The following is a 22,254-nucleotide window of genomic DNA, read 5'->3' on the forward strand; positions in this document are numbered from 1 at the left end:
AATGCATGAATTTTAAATGGTTTGTATAGTTGAAAGGAGAACTTAACACATGTGTCTGACAAGCTGATCAAATGATGAAGTGAAGGAAAATTGAGCCTCAACCTTTTGGGCAGCCAGTGAAAGTAAAGGCACGTTGCAGTTTTCCGAGGCAGATGGAATGTGAACAACTAATAAATCAGGTTTTGAAACACTGAAGAACAACTTATTTCAATGCATATGGTGTTGGATCTCAGACAAGATAGTATTGGAAATAAAAATAGATTTGGCAGCATCAAAAGGACATTGTACCTAAGTATTATCTGCATAACAATATTTAAATGCATTTCACAGCATCAAGCTCCGATATGTAGTAAATAAATAATTATAGGGCAACAAAAAGAGCCTTCAAGATCTCCACAGAGTTGTACATAAAAGAGATCAGAGTGAAATGGCACTATCATAAGCATTCTGTGATCATTCTAATTTTTCCATGTCTCTTGTGCTTTAAGAAGATCAGAAGACTGTAAATCGATTTATAGACTTCTTATAAGAAATACTAAAAGTAGAAGTGCAGGTTATTATAATGGAGAAATTTGCATTAGTGCCTGCTATATGCTATGTGATATAAAATGGACCATTGCATAAAACTACATACCCCTTAAGTATAAAAACAGATTTCAGAAAAGCAAACAAGCACGGCTCTGAAATTTGAATTTCATCTTCACCAAGTGAAGGGGTAGTGGGGGGAGCAAGCCAAAATTGCTATCAGTAAGTCATTTTTAAGTCATCCTTTATTGACTTTTTCAGTTGTAAATAGAGTTAGAAAATTTTCTTTTGAAATTTTGTTTTGAAATCCGGCATTTGTTAGTAGAATATTGCTTCAACTCAAAGATGTTCAGAATTTCATAATAGAATTTTCCTGGGGGCTTATTCTTAAGCTAGATTCTGGGATATTGGTTTAATATAGAACACTTTAATGTGAGTTTGGGACTTATTTTTTGTTAGGTAAATCGAAAACAGCAATGGAAATACATTTTCCCTTGAAAAAACAGGATGAGGAGTCTAGTGAATATTTTCTCTTATATTCCTTTAAGGTATCTAGGTTAACAGTTTGATTACCCCATTTGAGTTTGTGGTAATTTCTTTCTGCTTTCTCAGAATAGATCTATATGTGTTATGATCATCAACTACTGAACACTATTAGAAAGTTAGGCATTATACTGAAATAGGATTAAAAAAAAGAATGTAGTATTCAAACTTGCTGCAACAGTGTTTAGGAGTACATTGTACTAAAGACCCTAGTGGATGTGGGGAAAATTAATAAATGGTTGTTATCTGTAGTAAATATGCTGTATTTCTTTTTTTTTGGAGACGGAATCTTGCTCTGTTGCCAGGCAAGAGTGCAGTGGCAATCTTGGCTTACTGCAACCTCTAACTCCCTGGTTCAAGCGATTCTCCTGCCCCAGCTCCTGAGTAGCTGGGATTACAGGCACGTGCCGCCACGCCCAGCTAATTTTTCTATTTTTAGTAGAGACAGGGTTTCACCATGTTGGCCAGGGTGGTCTCTCTCTCTTGACCTCATGATCTGCCTGCCTCGGCCTCTCAAAGTGCTGGGATTACAGGCATGAGCCACCGCCCCCAACCTTAACCGCTGTATTTCTGGTAGTTTTATTTAATTATTTTGGAAGAATTTCAAATAAACACAAAATTTGGGAAAATAGTATAAATATAACTTATATGTTCATTTCTCACATTTAACTGTTGTATTGTTATCAAGATTTTACCATATTGGGTGCATCTATTTTATTATATTTTTTTTCTTTTTGGAAGTATTTTAAAGCAACTTCCAGACATTATGTCATTTTACCCCTGCTTGCCTGAATTCACATGTTTAAAACCTAAGAGCACCTTCTTAGATATCCACAAATCCATCAATTGGGATATCTAAGCGTGGGGAACTGTAATTATACCTTTTGCCTCCATTTAGGGTTTACTGATTAAAAGGAGGTAATAAAAAAGGAATAATTTTTTTATATGGAATCCAGTATGACAGAACAGAACTTCTTCCTATTATTTTATGTGTGGACTGTTTCCATACTTAAATTGAACTTGTAGCTGTTCCAGGTCTTGATTCAGATGTTTATGCCAAGTGATTTTTTGGCTATTGTGAATATAGCATATTCCAATTACATGTATATTGTGCCTGCAGTGAGTTGGAAAATAATAATTTTCTGATATTGCTAATTCATAATAGCTGTGTAGCAATTGCCGTCTTCTCTCGATTGTGTGATAAGTACAGGGAATACGTAGAAGTCAGCTGGGAAGAAACATTAAAGGAGGAGTATTTCCCATCAACTGCAACTCTCATATTGATACGAAGTAAAAATTTATATGTGTAAAGCATAGTTATAACTAAACTGGGAAAAATCTATATTTAAACATCATTGCCTCACATGTGGTTTTATCCTGGGGATGGGGGAGTGATAAAATTATAAGAATCATGAGAATAGTGATAGACTCAGTGGGCCAGGTGGGGTCGAGCTGACTCACCGGAGCCGGAGGTGCACATCTCTTCCCACTGAATATTCTGCTTTCAGTGACATCATGTTGGTAGCTTAGAATTGGCCACGATGGGTGTAGTTACACAACAGTAATCAGCAAATGCTACAACAGGACTCTAGCCTCTCTCACAGAGCTGGTTATTAAACATTGACCAAGACATCAGTAATTATAGTCCACGAACAACTTTTTACCCATAAGATGAGAGGCTTGAATGCTGCTTTATTGTTCTGTAATCTTAGTCTTCCTAAACACTATTCTCATTGTTTCATAATCACCTGTTCCTTGATGTGTGCAGTATTCCTTTTTGTTCTTGATAAACATAACTAGATGTAATTAAACTTGTTATAAATTTAATTTCCTTTCCATGATCCTCCATGACTGTGACAGAAAATAACACTGAATTCTTTAGGGAAGTTGACACCTGCTGCAGAAGCCTTGGTAATGGTTCCTGACTTAATATTTATGGATGTAATCCCAGGGTATTTTGATGAATTCCCAGAATCTCACTGTTGGAATTGATTCTTAACATTCTAATCAATGCTTTAAATCTCCTTTATGAGACCACAACAAGTGGACTTTCAGCTTCTCTTAGGAAAAACAAACAAAAGACTGAAGTTGCAAGGAAGAAATGTCTCGTAAGAAAGTCATTACTTTTTCATGCCCTTCTTAGTAAGCTTTTGCTTTTAAAAGTCAGATCTGCCTTTTTGAAAGTTCCAACCTGTTTATTTTAATACTGTCTTCTAGGACCACGGAATATAATTTTAACTCCTTTTTCATCATGTAGCTTTTCACATGTCACAAGACACTAATCATATTCCTTCTCACACCTCCATTTCTCTCACCTAAACATTCCCCATTTCTTCCACTTTTTTTTGTATTGTTGAATACAGCTCTAAATCTTAAACCTGCTTTCCTCTGAGGAGTCAACTCTTGTGATTGCCTCACAGCAGGGATTAGCAAAACACAAGTGCTTCCATGTTACAGTAACTAGCATTTATAATGTCCTGTATAAAAATTTTACAAAGAACTTAACACAAATATATTTGCTCTTTTTTTCTTTTCTTTCTTTTTTTTTTAGACAGGATCTCACTCTGTCACCGAGGTTGCCGTGCAGTGACGCGATTATGGCTCACTGCAGCTGTGACCTCCTGGGCTCAAGCAGTCCTCCCACCTCAGCCTCCCAAGGAGCTGGGATCACAGGCGTGCATCACTATTCCTGGCTGTTTTCTCTATTTTTTTTTTTTTTTAGAGATGGAGTTTCACCATGTTTCCCAGGCTAGTCTTGAACTCCCAGGCTCAAATGATCTGCCTGCCTCAGCCTCCCAAAGGCTGGGATTACATGCATTAGCCATCACGCCTGGCCTTTATTTGTTCATTTAATGAGAGAATTGTGAGAGAGATTATAGAGTGGTAATGGTTAGATTGTTACTCCCCAAGAAAATAAGCCAATGAAATAGGAATGAGAGGTGTGATGGGCTTTGGTGTAGTGGCCAGAGGTTTTGTCACTTTAGTGTGGTTGATGATGGTCTCAGAAGGTACAGACCTTGTGTGCTGCTCGGCAGGAAGAATAGGAGACATTTCAGATAACTTTGCTTTGGAGCAGATAGGAAAAGCATTTTGAAGCTAGACTTTATATCAGGATAAAAATTAAGGAAAAGATTATGTCAGAGGTTACTCTGAGTTTTTAAAGACATGATCTTCTGACATTTTCATTGTATCACCCGCCTGCTCTAAATCTTTAATAGCTTTTCATTGTGCTTAGGATAAAAAATGTATTTTCCTTCATAGGACCTACCACACTCTGTTGATCTGGTCTATCTACCTCCCTTCTTCTTCATTCTCCTTTATCCGTAGCCTTCTACACTCAACTTTTTTCAATGTCTTGAATGTGCCCAGGGCCTTCACATATGCTCTTCCTCTGCCCAGAACACACCTTCCTCTATTCTTTACAGACTAACTCCTACCCATTCTTCAGGTCTCTGTGTGTCATTTCCATGAAACGAAGCCTGAAAGGGGTTTCCCTGGCCTTGATGTAAATTAGCCCCTAATAGATATTATAGAGATTATTGTTAAATACTATAGAGATATTAGGGTCTCTCCTGCCATTCTCTTCTAATCTTTCATAACACAGAAGACAATTTGTAATTACATGTTTATTTGCACTATTGCTGAATATCATTTACTACATGAAAATAATCTCATTTACAATAGGGTGTCGCATCTACCATAGTGCCTGGTATGCAGCAAGCTATTTAATACAACTATTGAAGGGTGAATGTTTGGTGCTTCCCTACAGTGTTTGTAATCTTTAGTATTCGTGTTCTTAAGAATATTTAATGACATGGGAAAACACTTAGGATAGATTATTAGGAGGAAAAAGCTGACTCAGACATTTATATATATATGGTTTCAATTTTTATGTGAGTTGTGAGCTTGTGCAAATGTTTTCTTTCAGTGGGCATTTAGTGGGCATTCCCTGGTCATCTCTGTCACAATTATATCTTCATGGGCAGATTTCTGGAACTTACTCTTACTTGCTGGTATATAGAAGTATACATTTTCTGCTGACTAAATTTAATATTTAAGTGATCTTATTTATATTGGATTTTACTCTTACTTTATCTGCCAAGAAAGGGCTTACTGAGAAGGAGGTAGTTGTGTAAAGACCTGAGAAGGTAAGGGAGTGAGGTCTGCAGTTCTGGGGAAAGAGTGTCGACAGCAGAGGGAACAAGATGAACACAGGTCTTACAGGTCATTTTAAGGAGTTTGGCTTTTACTTCAAATGAGATGTGAAGCCTTTGGAGCATTCTGGAGAGAACAGTAACTGGATTAGGCATGTATTTTATTTTAACAGTATCACTCTGGCATGTATGACAATCCACCTACAGGGGACAAGAATGGATGAAGACAGGCCAATTAGGAGGCCAGTAATCCAGGAGACAGATGGTGGTGGCTTGGAAGGTAGTAGCAGTGAGGGTGGTGAGAGGTACTGGGATTCTTTATGTTTTGATGACAAAATGGAAAGGATTTACTGATGGATTGGATGAGAGGTAGACAAAATACAAGAGTGAAGATGACTCCAAAGTTTTAGACATGAACAACTAAAGGTGGTTGTTCTTACCATCACCAGGACCTTGTACTGTACCTGTACAGTACAGGCTGGTACTTCATAAATACTTTTTGGATGTATAGTTGGCCCAGAACAACATGGGTTTGAACTGTGTAGGTCCATTTATGTGTGGATTTTAAAAAATAAATATATTGAACAAATGTTTGGAGATTACCTATAGTTTGAAAAAACTCGAGACAAAGTGTGTAGTCTAGAAAGATCAGAAAAAGTAAGAAAAAGATATGTCATGAATGCACAAACTATATGTTGATATTAGTCTATTTTTATCATTTATTAGAAAATATATGACTTATAAAATTTAAAATATATCAGAACTTTTACACAAATGCAGACCATACATGGTGCCATTCACAGTAGAAAGAAATGTAAAGAAACATGAAGATTCAGTGTTAAATCATAACTGCATAAAATTAACTATAGTGCATACTGTACTACTATTGCAGTAATTTCATAGTCACCTCTTGTTGATAACGTGAGCTCAAGCGTTGCGAGTATTTGCTTAAACTGCTGTGTGATACTAATCATCTCCCTGTGAGCAGTCCATCTCCCCAGTAAATTTCATATTTCAGTGAGAAGTGATCTTTGGCAGTTCTCACGTATTTTCCATTGTGTTTAGTGCAATGCTGTAAGCCTTGAATAACTCCATGGAACCCATACACAGCACCATTAGTCACACTAGAAGTACTCCCAAGAAGCAGGAGAAAGTCATGACATTACAAAAAAAAAAAATGTTGAATTGCTTGATATGTACTATAGATTGAGGTCTGCAGCTGTGGTTTCTTGCCATATCAAGATAAATGAATTCAGTGTAAGGGCTATTGTAAAAGAAAAGGAAATTTGTGGAGCTGTCACTGAAGCTGCATCAGTAGGCATGAAAACCTTGTTCTTTTCACGAAATACCTTTTTATCTGGTGTTGAAAATGCAGCTTTTATGGGGGCATAGGACTGCTATAAGAAAGGCATACCTATAGACTCTAATATGATTCCAGATATAGGGAAGTCATTATGTGGTAACTTAAGGCAAAAGGAAGGTGAAGGATGTAAAGCTGGAGAATTTAATGCAAATTGAAAGGATGCAAAGGATGGTTTGATAATTTTAGAAAGAAGTTTGGCCTAAAAAATGTCAAGTTAATAGGAGAAGCAGCTTCTGCCAACCAAGAGACAGCAGATGAGTTCCCAAACATCATTAAGAAACCCATTGAGGAAAAAGGATGTCAGCCTGAACAGGTTTTTAATGCAGATGAAAGTGCCCTACACTGGGGGAAAAAATGCCACAAAGGATATTTATTAGGAGGAGAAGCAAATACCAGGATTTAAGGCAGGAAGAGATAGGCTAACTCTACTCTTTTGGGCAAATGCAGTCAGATTTATGATTGGGACTGCCCTTATCTGTAACCACCAAGTCTGGAAGGCAAAAGATGAACAGCAGTTGCCAGTCTTTTGTTTGTACAGTAAGAAGTCTTGAATAACAAGAACCTTTTTCTGGAGTGGTTCCATTGATGCATTGTCCCTGAAGTCAGGAATCAGTAAGGGACTGCCTTTTAATTGTGCAATACTCCTGGCCACCCAGAACTCTGTAAGTTCAACACTGAAAGAGAAATAGTCTACTTGCCTCCAAACAGAATGTCTGTAATCAGGGAATCATAAAGACCTTTAAGGCTTATTGCACGTGATACTCTATGAAAAGGATCATCAGCATTATGTAAGAGAATCCTGACAGGGAGAACATCATGAAAGTCTGAAAGGATTACACCATTGAAGATGTATTTTTATAGAAAATGCCATGAAAACCACCAAACCCAAAGTAAATACTTGTTGGAGAAAACTGTGTTCAGATATTGTGTATGACTTTCGAGGATTTACAAGAGAGCCGATCAAACAAGTCATGAAAGAATTGTGCATATGGCAAAAAAAAGATTGTGGTTGTGAAGGGTTTCAAGAAACAGATCTTGGAGAAATTCAAGGGCTAGCAGACAACATACCAGAGGAATTAACAAAAGATAACTTGATGGTGTTGAGTCCTTTCAAAACAGTGCCAGATGATGAGGAAGAAGATCTAGAAGAAGCACTGCCAGAAAACAAATTGACATTAGATAATCTGGCAGAAGGATTCAGATTATCCAAGACTGCATTTGACTTCTTTTATGACATGGACCCTTCTATGATATAGTCACTGAAACTAAAGCAAACAGTTGTAAAAGGATTGGTACCATGTAGAAACATTGTTAGAGAAATGAAAAAGCATCGTAAAGTTGCACTCAGTATGCCTGACTCTCCTGCCTCCCCTTCTACCTTCTCCACCTTCTCCACCTCTTCTGTCTCTTCCACTCCTGAGACAGCAAGATCAACCCCTCCTCTTCTCCCTCCTCCTCCTCCCCCCTCATCTACTCAAAATGAAGAAAACGAGGGTGATTTATTTTTATCACGATTGATTTTTAGTGAATAGTAAAATTTTCTCTTCCTTATGATTTCCTTATCTCTAGCTTTATTATAACAATACAGTATAACACATATACAAAATATGTGTTTACTTTTCTATTTATGTTATCGGTAAGGCTGCTGGTCAACAGTAGGCTATTAACAGTTAAGTTTTTAGGAAGTCAAAAGTTATATAGAGATTTTTGACTGGAATGGGAGAAGCAACCCTATCTCCTGCTTTGTTCAAGGATTAGCTGTATTTGAATTTAATGTGCCTCCAGTCTTTTTGTTTTAATTTCTGTGTTCTCTATTGGTGGAGTGGTGCTTGGTGATTGAGATAAAAAGTGTTTACACTGAAGCTGTGTTCTATGGACCATTAGTTTTTAGGCTTAAGTTGCTTTGTCTAGTATTATCAGAGCCTTTTTGTTGGTAACCTCTACCTGTCTCTGTTCTCTCCTCAGCTAAATCGACAAGTACATTTTAATAAAAGGTTTATCTGTATTTCAGACTTTTGAAAACAACATTTAAAAAGCAGAATCACCAATCTTTAAAGAAATACAAAGAAAAAGTGTTTTTCCAGGAAGAGGTTGTAGCAGTAATTTTATGTGATGTGTTTAGAAACTATTGATAAGTAATTTCTTTGTTCTGTGATTGAGTCACTGTTTTTGATCAGTCAAACGTAGTGTGTATTGAATACCAGTATTAGGAGTTCTGTATTATGTGTTACCATTGCCAGTCTGTTTATGTGTATTGTTAATATTGGCCTATTTTATAGAGGAACAGTGTCCTGTTTTCTCTACCGAACAATGGTAACTTATGTTTCTCCCTGGATTTTATTATGCATATATAAGTTGGTTTCCAAACTCAAGAACAATAGTTTTGTCTTGTTGGAAAGCTTTTTATTCCTTTGGTTTATCTTGTAATAGCTTTGCTTGTAATTTTGTGTGTGCTCTTTTTTATACCCTTTTTATACATCATGATGTGAACTTCATGAGGTCATGGATTATGGCTATTACTTATGTTTATTTCACCATGAACCCACTCCTAGTCACAAAGATGCTGATTATAGATTACTAAGTATGGGTTATTGAATGAAGTGAAATAATTGTGTTTCCCTATTAAAGCAATTCTGAAGGAAATATACTTTTGAAAACCATTGATTATAGTGATTTGCTTAAAGTTCAGATACTTGTTTTGAGGTAAATAATTGAGAAAAGTTTTAGACTAAAATTGCACAGACCTGTCATGAATTTTGCCCATTTTTTTCCTTTGCATTGGAGAATTTTTGTGACAATCATGGCAGGATCTAAGATGCTTCTTAGAAAAGAAAGAGTATCAAATAATCATAACTAGATCATGTAAAACTGTCAGCTGCAAATGATACCAGTTATTTATTTCTAAAGCTTTACTAATATCCCAAAGCAAAACATACAGTTCATTCTCATTTAGAATCTACTAGAATTATCATCTATATCAACGATTATAATTGGACTATCTACTTGAAAAAGGTGCTACTATGCCATTTTATGCTGTATAAGAAAAATGTAAATAAAACTAATGGACAGAATATATTGTAAAGGAAATTTTATAATCTAAGAAATCAAAATTCACAGATCAGAGATTTCTCATGAGCACATCTGGTTGCCTTATTTTATTGGCAAGAAATAGAAGTCCCAGATAGGTTAAGTAGCTTACTTAACACCATATACTTTATGTCAAAGTTAGACAGAGAACTTTGTTTTCCTAATATCTGATTTTGTTATTTATAAATTGCATTGTATTATGTATCATTATATTTCACTATATCAAGTTAACTGATAACATTTAAGGCAAAAGCTGTATCCTGCTCTATATCGATTATTTCTGGATTATTTATAGTGATTGCCTTAGGATTACAAGAAAATGGACTAAAACCATAAAAACGGTATATCTGAGTAGAATCCAAAGACACTTGCACTGGAAAAACTGAATGGTGAGGTGAAGTTATTGGTAGACTGTTCCATAAAGAGAGGGTTGCGTGAAGACTTCTCTTTCCAGCACAACTAGTACCTTCATTGATCATTTCATGAAAAAACTAAAAATGCCAGATAAAACATTCAAAAATGTGTTAAATTGCTGCGATGAACTTGCAAGAAAGATAGGATTCGCATAAACAAAATAACACAAACGAACTGCAGAGAGATATTAGACAAAGTACTGCTAAAGCCAGTTTTCACCCTAAGGGTATTACCAAACCCAAGTGAACTGGCATGGCACAGGAGAAACAGAACAAAGCCCAGGACCTGTGCAACTTGGGGAGTCTGACAGAAGCATCCCCATCTTCTACATAAAGCATATGGAGCATCCAAATGTATCATCTGTTTCCCATAATACCCCACCTCCTATAAGAGACTAAAAGAAAGTTGGTCACCTTGACACAGGCTGAGGGGAGAAAAAAATCCCTAAAGAATTCTTAACTAGATGTCTCGTTAAAATATACATCCTCTGGGTAGCGTGAGGAAAGTTTAAAGTGAGAATTGAGTTCAAAATGGGTTCCAGGTTGGTAGTGCCCTTAAGTGGACTAGCAGAACTGTTGCTAATGTTTGGGATAGGACCTACTTTCAAACTGGGCCTTAAAGAATTGCTGTAGATAAAGATCTAAGGAAGGTGAGAGTATAAAACATACAAACATACACACACATGATACACAGGAAAAAGTTAATCAGGATTCAGTAGAGGTGAAAGGAGAAGAACCAGATCAGCAAAGACTTCCAATATTGTGATCATCAGACACACGATACAGGCTTATTTTGTAATATGATTTTAATTAATAACCTTTCACCTTAATGACTCCTGCCTTTTATATCTTTTTCTTGCTTTATTGCAGTGTTTATTTTTAATGGCTGCATAATATTCTAGTTATATATATATATGTGTGTATATATCTATATTTATGTTTATTTAATCTAGTTCCTGTTTTGCATTTTGAGAGTTTTGTTTTTTTAAAGTTCAATATACCATTCTGTGAGGAACATCTTTGTTGCCAAATCTTAATTTCACTCATGCTATTATTTTTTATTGAGGTTGGGAGTAAATTCCTAGAACTGGAATTTTGAGATCAAATAGTATTCAAAATGTTAACACTTTGTGCATGTGCTTTATAACAATCAAGACCAATCAAATGGAAAATAAAAATTTTGGGTTTTACATGTAAGTGTGCTAGACAAATGTGGAGCAAATAAGATTGGAAAAATTCACTACTTTTTGCTTTGGTGGATGGTCGACATTGAATTTACTGAATTCAGTGAAGGACAGAGGTCAGTACTTCAAACATAGAACACTTATCTTTTTTCTATTGGTTGGTGTCATTATTTTGATTGTAGATATGTAGGAGTGCTGTATTTCCTTTTGTTATCAATATAGGGCTCCATCAGAGCAAAAATTTAAAGGGTATTCTACCTTGGAGATCTGGGAAATAGTCTGAGTCTGGATAGACTATAAAATGATAATTATTTTTGTCAATTATTTGTTGAACATAGTAAATGTACAACAAGTAATATTATATATCATAATATGTAACATTCCCTATGTGAAAACAGGAAAAATGCCTCTAGTTATTGTAATTTTGAGTATTGATCTTGTCATGGCTCATATTTCACTGGCTTGGAAGACTGATTTTGATTTTGTTAGAATATTACAAAAATTGCTTCCTAGAGTGTCTGGAAAGTTGACTGTTGCCAGTTAAGCCTAAACAGCAACTATAGGTTTGCTGGTAAAGTTATTTAAAACCACCTGTGCCTTAGTAATCCAGATGCTTCTAATGAGCCATGAAATAATGCTGTTTCTGTTTAGATGCCAGCTCTGATTATCTTTATCAGTAAGCTAAATGGCACCATGTTTTGCAACCTGTATTTTGACTCTGATTTGGTATTTACAGAGCACTCTATCTCTCCAACTTCTCTTAAGTTATGCTTGTTATGCCAATCCCTTCAAAATAATTTCTTTCCAAATTTGGGAGTACTTAGATTTAAGCACACCTCTGTGCGTGAAGACAATGACAGCATTTAAGCAACACTATTTCTTCTATATGAACTAGTACTAATCATTTCCAGTGGCCTAAGCTCTTTTGTGGACCCTTTCACAGACAAAATAAGATTGATAGGCTCAACATGTTTTCAGTTTGAGGTTTATTCACATCATAAATCTACTGCTCAACTGGCAAGCCATCATCAGAGGATTCTCAGCTAGCCAACCATACGCTTTAGGTCTGCAGTGAGATGGGCTCACCTGGTTAGAGAACTTCATGGCATTCTATTGTCCTTCATGTCACTCTTGCTGTAACAGGAATTACAGAGCAAACTGTAAAGTCTTCTGCAATCTGAAACTTGAGTGAGAAGAGAAACCTTACTGTCTGTTTTAATTGTGAGGGATAAAATAGAATAGATACTTAGTTCAAAGAATGCAGATAGCACAGATACTTTCCTAGTTGGCCTAGTTCCCCAGTGCTTCTGCTCTAGCCATCATCTGTTATGTCTGGTAATGCCTTCTCAATGATTCTTTGACATACACAAGACCACCCCTACAAGAGCCAGGTGAGAGAGCCTAGAGAAGAAAATATTAATACTTTCTTTCTCTAGATGCTGCCCACCTTCTCTGTCTCCCCATTTTCTATGTGTATGTTATTTTGTTTTTTGTTGTTGTTTGTTTGTTTTGAGACAGAGTCTCCCTCTGTTACCCAGGCTGGAGTGCAGTGGCCCAATCTTGGCTCACTGCAACTTCCACCTCCCAAGTTCAAGCAATTCTCGTGCCTCAGCCTCCCACATAGCTGGGACCACAAGTGTGCATCACCACATCTGGCTAATTTTTTTGTATTTTTAATAGAGACCAAGTTTCACCATCTTGGCCAGGCTGGTTTCGAACTCCTGGCCTCAAGTGATCCACCCACCTCAGCCTCCCAAAGTGCTGGAATTACAGGCATGAGCCACCTGGCCCAGCCATTTTTCTGTTAACCAACTAGTTACTTAAAAACAAAAAACCTAGCATTAGGGTCCAGCCTCTTTGAAAAGCAATCTGGCAGTTTCTGAAGATGTTTAACACAGAGTTACCATATGACTTAGCAATTTCAGTTCTAGATATAGTATATACTGAGGAGAATTGAAACATACATCCACGCAAAATTTGTACCTGGATGTTTCTAGCAGCATTATTTAATCCAAGCAGTAGAGATGCCCAAATGTTCATCTGCTGATGAATGGATAAATTAAATATGGTATATACATGCATTGGAATATTATTCTTCCATAAAAGGAAATGAAGTACTGATTCCTGCTACACCACGGATGAACCTTGAAAACATTATGCTTAGTGAAAAAAAAAAAAATGAAATGTAATTAGAAGTAGGGTTCCCCAGCTCACACACATGAGAATCTCTGAGCTAGATATACTCAAATAGCCACTAAAACATATTTAATAGATTCAAGATAATTAAATCTGGACAATCAGTTAAAGAGTTAAATCTGGACGATCAGTTAAAGAGCATAACTCAAAGAGAAGAATTACTGCAATCTTCCAAAGTAACCTTAAAATAAAATGAGTTGTAGGATAATGTCACGAAGATAGGAGTCCTCCTCAATGGTTGTCAATTAAAACTCTCTTGTGCCTCGTTGATCAACCATTTAAAAATATGCATGGAGTCACTGTGGATCCTTTGGTAATTGGCTCACATCTTACATTTTGCTCTTCCTAGAACATGCCATTTTCAGACTATTGTAGAAACATTGGGCACTGCTGCTAATGGATCCTCCTTTGACTTATGCTCGTGGAAAAGCTCCAGGTGAACACATTTTACTGATGGCTCAGGATGAGCTATTATTAACCTTCAAATTTGTTGCTTCATTTTTGTTTCTTCCCGTGTTATCTTGTCCTTCCACTCCTCTTTTAATTTATTGTAAGGAGATAATTGAGAAAACTACTTTTTTTCTCTTGTTTTCTAAACCAAGAGACTACCTCAAGACAAATAGTAGATTATTGTAGAATTCATTGTTATTTAGGAGCTAGAATGTACTCAGTTTTTGAACTACAAAAAAATATGATTTTTATTTCTTTATGAGAATCATTTTGTGGTCATTAGCCAAAAATCTAGGAGAGAGTCTTACTTGAAGCAAAACTCCGATTAGTTATTTCCATTCCAGCAGTCTACTGACATGGACATTTCCAACACACGTAAGATACCACACATACACATGACATGCTGTTCTTTTTACTTCAAAACATATGAGAGATGTCCTTCTCACAATAATCCATCATTATGTAGTCCTAAATTTAGATTCTCTTTCTTGACATTATGCCTATACCTGTGAATGACTCTAGGGAGGACCAAAAGGATCTTTCCTTTCTCCTCTGGGTTGAGATCCTTGGAATTTCCCTTATTTCCTTCATTTCTTTGGAGCCTTATGGCCATCTTTTTAAGACCCTACCTCTTAATACTGTTGCATGGCAAATTAAATTTCAATGTGAGTTTTGAAGGGGACATTCAAACCATAGCTTTTTTCTGTGTCGTGAGGAAACTGCAAGACATTGTTTGGGTCTCGGATTATTAGAAATGTGGAAACGATCTGTGGTAACAGTAACAGAAGCAAGAAAGCTCTGTTGACTATTTTTCTTTTGTCTGTCTGTCTGTCTGTCTATCCGTCCATCCAGTAAAGATAGGGTCTCACTCTGTTGCCTAGCCTGGGGGGCAGTGACACAATCATGGTTCACTGCAACCTTGCACTCCTGGACTCAAGCTATCTTCCTGCCTCAGCTTCCCAAGTACCTGGAACTACAGTTGCACCTCACTATGCTGGGCTAATTTTTTAATTTTGTGTAGAGATAGGGTCTTGTTACATTGCCCAGGCTGGTCTCTAACTCCTAGCCTCAAGTGATCCTCCCATCTCGGCCTCCCATAGCAGTGGAATTAAGGGCATGAGCCATCACATCTGGCTGATTTTTTTTCTCCTTTTGAAGGAGAAACAGAATAGATGGATTTCTGTCAGTGTTTCTGGGATGACAGGCAAACTCTCCACGGTTCTTTTCTTGAAGGTTGCAAACCTTTTTTTTTTTTTGTTCTTCCCTTCATGTTTTTGACATCCAGGGAGCTCTCACCAGCAACTTGAAGGTGAGGATGGGATAGTATCATCATAGCTGCTACTAGTCAGGAGAGACAGGAAAACGTAGAGCTCTAGTTCTTGCTGCTGGGACTGTATTAAAGAGGAGAGTATTTCTAGCTTCAGTTGGACCACTAAATGTGTTTTCCCCCCAAACATTGCATACATGATCATTATATTTATATATATAGGACATAACCTATATATTGTTTCTCTTAAGCTTCACCTACATTTATAATGAGGCTTTTTGTATTTTTGGGTTGAATAACCAGCTGCTTTATTTAGTGTTAATTCCATGGAAAACTTTTGTGTGTCAAACTCCGTCACAATATCAGGGTTCAGTACTCCCTGTTTTAGACTTTTCCTGCACTACTGTCATCTGGATCCTTTTATTCAACCTGCGAATTCCTTGGAAACATAAAATGATATTAAGCACATTGTAGGATATATAGTTGAAAAAACTGTTCTTGGAGAAACAGACGGAAGTTTGAATAATGAACCTACTCTATATGTGACCTTGAGCAAGACACTTCATGTCCCTTAATCCCCTGCCATGAGCCTCCATTTTTTCATCTCTATGGTAGATAATAATATGACAGGAATATTATTAGGATGAAGTGAGTATTTTTATGTAAAGGATTTAGCACAGTGCCAGTTTCTTAGTAGATGTTTAGTAAATCAGAATCAGCCCCTTTCCCTTCTTTTACCTTTTTCTGCATATTCAGGATAATACTTGGCACCCGTCTTAACCTAAAGTACAATACGAGAGCTACACAAGAATAAAATATAATTGAGCACAATATTGGCAAGACGTTTACTTGTCTTATGATGAGAATAATGAATTTATTTCTATTTGGGAGATTATCTTTTATAATTAATACTGTAATCAATATACTTTTTCAGCCCTTTCTTGAAACATGGATTTCTCACTGAGCAAACTTTATGTAAAAACATAATTACTATTTGCTCCTAGTTGGTTTGTAGGTAGAATTCACTTGGTCTAAAAAAGACATTCTTTCTCGTTTTTTGTTTGTGCATATGTTCATTCAACAAATATGTACTGTGTGCTTATTCCATGGTAGAAACTATCTTAGGCACAAAGCATACAATTATGAACAAAATAGTATTGTTATTATTAATAATAATGACACACTACCTAAGAGTTGAGTGCAAAAGATAATTCTTTCCGTGAAGGGGCTTGTTGCCTGGATTTTCTTCCTGTGTCCAGCAGCAGCTCACCCTTGGGTAATACAGTACCATCACTAATTCTGATTTACTTGACTTTGCTGTAATAGTAAATCATTTGAGGGTAAGGGTAAGTATTTTACCTTTGTTTCTTCTTGATATAGCAACAAACCCCAAGGTCACATACTTATAACAAGGTTACCTTTGTGACAAGTTTAGTGGTGCTGGTAGGAGCAGCAACAGCATTAAGCTATAATGATCACAGGTGCTTTAAGAATAAGCACTTGCTAAGGAATGTAATCTAAAAGAACCCCTCTGGCAGGATGACAGCTGTGAATTCAGGGAATTCTTGAACCATTCAGCTGGCTCTTAGAGCCAATTAAAGACCCCATTTATTGATGCAGTCAGGAATTCCATATTTATTATACTGTATACTATTTCATAATCCTTAGAAAGTAGTTATGAAGCAAAATATTTGCTATAGAAGAATTCACCTTCACTGTGGTTCTTTTCTATGTGGAAAGGCCAATTTAAAAATCAGGACACATTAAAAATGTCAGATGGGGCATGCGGCTTCCTGTGGCTCAAAAAGTCATGATCAATTTTATGCTATTTTCATTTGAACACTTGGTACAAGATGGTTATAATTTCAACATCTATACATTTAATATTGATTATTTTTAATTGAAAAATAAAGAGTAGGGCTGGGCACTCCCTACTACTTTGGGAGGCCAAGGTGGAGGATTGCTTGAGTTTAGGAGTTCAGGACCAACCTGGGCAACATAGTGAGACCCTGTTTCTACAAAAAATAAAAGATGAACCAGGTATGGTGATGTGCACCTGTAGTCTCAGCTACTCAGGAGCTTGAGGTGGGAGGATCCTTTGAGCCTGGAAGGTTGAGGCTGCAGTGAGCTGTGATCACACCACTGCACTCCAGCCTGGGCAACAGAGCGAGAATGCATTTCTCTCTCTCTCTTTTTTTTCTTTTCTTTTTGAGACAGAGTCTCGCTCTGTCAGCCAGGCTGGAGTGCAGTGGCATGATCTCGGCTCACTGCAACCTCTGCCTCCCGGGCTCAAGCAATTCTCCTGCCTCAGCCTCCTGAGTAGCTGGGATTACAGGCATGTACCACCACGCCTGGCTAATTTTTGTATTTTTAGTACTGACGGGGTTTAACCATGTTGGCCAGGCTGGTCTTGAACTCCTGACCTCAGGTAATCTGCCTGCCTCCACCTCCCAAAGTGCTGGGATTACAGGTGTGAGCCACCGCACCCAGCCTTACCTCATCTCTTAAGAAAGAGAAAAAAAAAAAAGACTGGGGGAACGACAGCTAACACTATCTGATGTTTTTATAAATTAAAAAAAAGTAAAAATTAAGACTAGAGAAAGCCTTTTTTCTTTCTGTCCTGCTAAGTGTTCCCAGCAAATTTCTAAATCTTTCACTACAGTAATATTTCCACAAAAATAAGGCAAGCATGTTTTACACATTTGTTGTAAAGTTGGTCTCATTAAAGATATTGACTAGTATTGTGTGGCCTAAAGTAACAAGAACAACATTTTTTGAATTTGGACTTTCTTTCTCCCTAGTTTGTGAAATCATTTAGATCCTTCTGTGTTTGGCAATTCTAATGGAAAAGGAGAAGAGCATACTAGGCACAGAACATTGTACTGAATGCCCTTATCTACGTTACTTCCCTTAAACATCACCACACGTCTTTGAAAGAGTTTATTGCAATCCTTATTTTATAAATGAGAAGGCTGAGGTTCAGAGAATTTAAATAATTTTATCACACTTATGCTAATAATGAATAGTGGTCTGATGTTGGACACAAGATCATTTTGATTCTTCCCCCTGTTCCATAGTCATTTCAGTGAGAATCCTGTTTCCATTTCTTTCTGAGGCTTTGGTTTCTGTTTGTGTTTTATTAATATGACAATATGTATTATAAACCACATTAAACTCTAGTTGGGTAGAATCAAGGAATAAATAAATGTGGAATCTTATTACTTAAAAGTAAATGAATTCTAAAAGAAGGGACCAGCCTGTGAACACTAAGATGTTGTCATTCCGGCAGTTATCAGGTGGCCTTGGTGCCTGTTGCCAGCTGTCTGGGACAGTGTGTCAAATCATCGTCCTCATTGTTAAAAATAGGAAATATCTGGGGCCTTTCTTCTCCTTTTGCATAGTATTTTCTACTTATAATACTATTGTCAGTTTCCCTTGCATTCCAGCCATCCATCATCATTCGACATTTTCTCTGGTGCCTGTCACCTGGCCTCTCATGGCTGCAATTAGACTGTAAATATACTGAAGGGAGGGGAGTATTCTGACCTGTCCAGTGCTCTAACCAGGATTGATCAACATATTCCTTACGAACGCTCCTGGCCCGGCACGGTGGCTCACACCTGTAATCCCAGCACTTTGGGAGGCTGAGGCAGGTGGATCACTTGAGGTCAGGAGTTTGAGACTAGCCTGGCCAACATGGTGAAACCCTGCTCTACTAAAAATACAAAAATTAGCCAGGCATGTTGGTGCGTGCCTGTACTCCCAGCTACTCAGGAGGCTGAGGCAGGAGAATCTCTTGAACCTGGGAGGCAGAGGTTGCAGTGAACTGAGATCTCACCAGTGTACACCAGCCTGGGGAACAGAGCGAGACTCCATCTCCAAAAAAAAAAAAGTTCCTGACAGTAGGTCCCAGGTTATTTGATCATGAGAAGGCACGTGAGGAAAAGTGAGTTTTGTTTCTCACCCAGAATACTGAAATGCTGAAGTAGATTTCAGGGGGTCAGATTTTTGGCCATGACCTTTACTTTTGTTTCTGACAGCTTTATTTTCAAGAATATTTTCACTGGGTTGGCTCTGTTTATTGGTAATGTAGTAAGAAACATTTGACTTCTCATCTTCAAGAGGAAATCGTGACAAATTCAGTATAGATGGCACTTGGTAATGAAACTAGAAGAGTATATGAGGTTCCTGTAGGTGGAATTCTGGTTAGGGGTTAGGGTAGGGAGGAGAGTCTCTGTTTTTTTCATATTTCTGTCCGAACTTTACTTTTTATTTAGCTTAACTGCACTGTGTGAATCAGTAATCATCCTTCTGTCGCCAGCAGGGGTTTAGAACGAATGAAGGTACTATTTAGTTTCTAATCTCATACCCTGTCATTGTGCCTATATTTTCACAGCCAAATCTTCCTCTCACTGACGTTTCTAGTGACTCTGATGCTTTATTTTTGGTATTGTAGCTTATCTTTTGTTGTCTTCGTTCTCTGTAATATGGTCATCAACAAATGTTTATTAAGCACACCTAATCCCTGTACAGCTTTGACGATACAGAGAGATTTGCTTACCTGTATTAGTTTTTGACAGTCACTTACATTGATTCGGGTTTTGACAGTTTACATTTATTAGGCTTTCACACATACTGTCTCATCTAATTGCTATAACATTTTAGCAAGTTAGGTCTTTTTTCCTTTCATTCAGCAAATGTATTCTTGTATAATCACTTTCCAGGAAGTTACATTCCAGGTGGGAAAAAGTGACATAAGGAAGAAAACGCATAGTAACAGAAGTGACTTGTGTTAAGGTTCATATGGGTTGTTTTATACATAGTCACTGTTAATGGAATTGTGGACTTTGAGAGAGGGGCATTTGACAGTTTGGGGATAGATGTGGGACCTAAAGAAGTGGTACAAGGGGAGAGGGACCTCCAGATGGTAGCGCAGCGTGGCGAAGGCGTAGAGGTGCGCATGCATACGGCGCATTTACTACACATGAAGGTTTTCATTTGACTGGAGCAAGGTTAGTCAGATCTGAATTTAATTATTGAGTACCTAATATCATAGCACTTCAGAATATTTAGAAAGCTAATAAATGTAAACCATTGGAAATCATCTAGTCTATCTCATAAAGGTTGTCAAAAGACATGTTCATATTGAGTTGATTACATTAATTTTATGTAGACTTATTTATCTGTTCCTGAAGTGTAGAATATATCCTGGTTTCTTCTGTACACATCTCCTTCGTGAATCAATTCTGACTAGATTTTATAATCTTAAAAGGAAATATGTTGTTAAAGAAGTTATATTTATTTATCATTTTTGTAACTGTACCATGTGACCTTTCAAGGAGGATTTCATTAAAGGTGTAGTGTTTATGTCAGTCTTCATGCTTTCCTTAACTCAGCAAAACTTAGCAGCACGTTCATATCTCTGATGCAAATATTGTACAAGATGGATTTCTTTTTAAATGAGAAAAAACAGTCCATGATTTTTAATTAAGGGTTGAGTATGCCTTTGTATTTTTTGTTATTCTTAAGAAAAAGTATGCTCTGATTAGTTGGTAGAAACAACTGATCCAAATGTCTAGACTCTGATGCCTCTGGGAAGTTCTGATGATCCAGGGTATGGATTTCTGAAGCTTCACATGTTTTTATCAGTCGATTTCCAAGATGCCTAGAGACCATTAAGACAGATAATAAATCAAGGGAGATTTAGCTGTGTTTGGTAACATGCAAAGAACTATAGTCAGAAAGAAAATGTTTAACTTAGAAGAAGGAAACCAAATGTTCTAAGTGTAGATTGCTAGGGTTTTGAGGAAGCCCACTAAACAGTAGCCATCTTTCCTCCTGGGGTTTTGAAACTACTGAGAAATAAGTAAGGTAGATAGTAAGTGAAATGTCACTTTTATATTGATTTATGCCAGATTGAAGGATATAACCCAGTTTGAGAACCAAACAAAGCTTGCTAACTGAACATCACAATTAAACAGATTTACTCACCCATTTAGAAACGATGTTGGCCCACTTCAGGCCTTCTCTGACAAAGCAGGGCCTTTATAGCTAAACTTATACCAGACACCACTTAACTATCTTCAGGCATTCTAGTTTCTAAGGTGGAATATGGGAGTTGCTAAGCCATGCATGCCCAGCCTTTTCTTTTCAATATTTATCAGTCAGAGGCATTATATCACTTCCCCTGGAGTGGGTAAAAGGTGGAGAGAGGTCAGAGATTATATTAGTTGAACTTCATTATAGTGGCAAGAAACATAAGTGGGGGTAGAGTGTTTTTCCCAACATCCAAAGTGATACATCTTTTCACATTCCAAACTCTCTGAAATTAGGATGTATCTGAAATCAGTGGCATCTTAATGGCTGCCTACCGGAAACCAGTCATGGTGAATTGTCACCCACGCAGTGTGTGTGAGCTTGGGTTACTCCTTGCACCATGACCCTTCATTGTTTCCGTTAATGCAGCAATTAAGGACCATTTGAGGAAAGAGTATGAGTCCTGGTCGGGATAGAAAAGCCTTCTGTTTAAACCTTCTGACAGCATCAAGAAAGCATCAACTTTAAACTTTGCAGGATGGATATCAGCAGCGTAGAATAAAATATAGGATGCAGCATGGAGCACTCCTTTATGAAACACACACTATTGGTGACACTGGATGACAATGTTTAGAAAACAAGGACATTGAAAACTCTTGAGTCAGAGTGATTCGGAAGAGCTAGACTTCAAATATATTGTTAAGAATACCTTAACAAACTTATTTTTCTTATATTTCCTTATTGAATGTGCCTGAGAGGTTTATGGTAGCCATTTGTTTATGTAAAAAGCCAAAGGAGCTATTCAATAAGGAAAAGGAAACATTCCAAGAAAGCATTATATAGTCTAAATAGCAGGACTTTTTTTTTTTCTTAGTGATACGTAAAATAATAGTGTGTCTTATAATCGTTGGGGTCTTAGATTTGATAAAATGTGGTCAGTTGGGCTTATATGAATATCTGCTCCAATCTTTACAACATGCAGCAACTTTGAATGGCAGGCACTTCATCCTTTCTCTGAAAGCTTTATGTGCCATAC

The 22,254-nt window shown here is 37.1% G+C and overlaps 1 protein-coding gene across 4 annotated transcripts in view; it reads left to right on the forward strand.

Moving 5' to 3' along the window:
- Positions 1-22,254, forward strand: part of EXOC4 (exocyst complex component 4) — an 828,468-nt gene that overhangs the window by 353,140 nt on the left and 453,074 nt on the right. The gene's annotated exons all lie outside the window — the stretch shown is intronic.

Source organism: Hylobates moloch, unplaced genomic scaffold, assembly GCF_009828535.3.
Source record: "Hylobates moloch isolate HMO894 unplaced genomic scaffold, HMol_V3 SCAFFOLD_1, whole genome shotgun sequence".
Taxonomy (NCBI): domain Eukaryota; kingdom Metazoa; phylum Chordata; class Mammalia; order Primates; family Hylobatidae; genus Hylobates; species Hylobates moloch.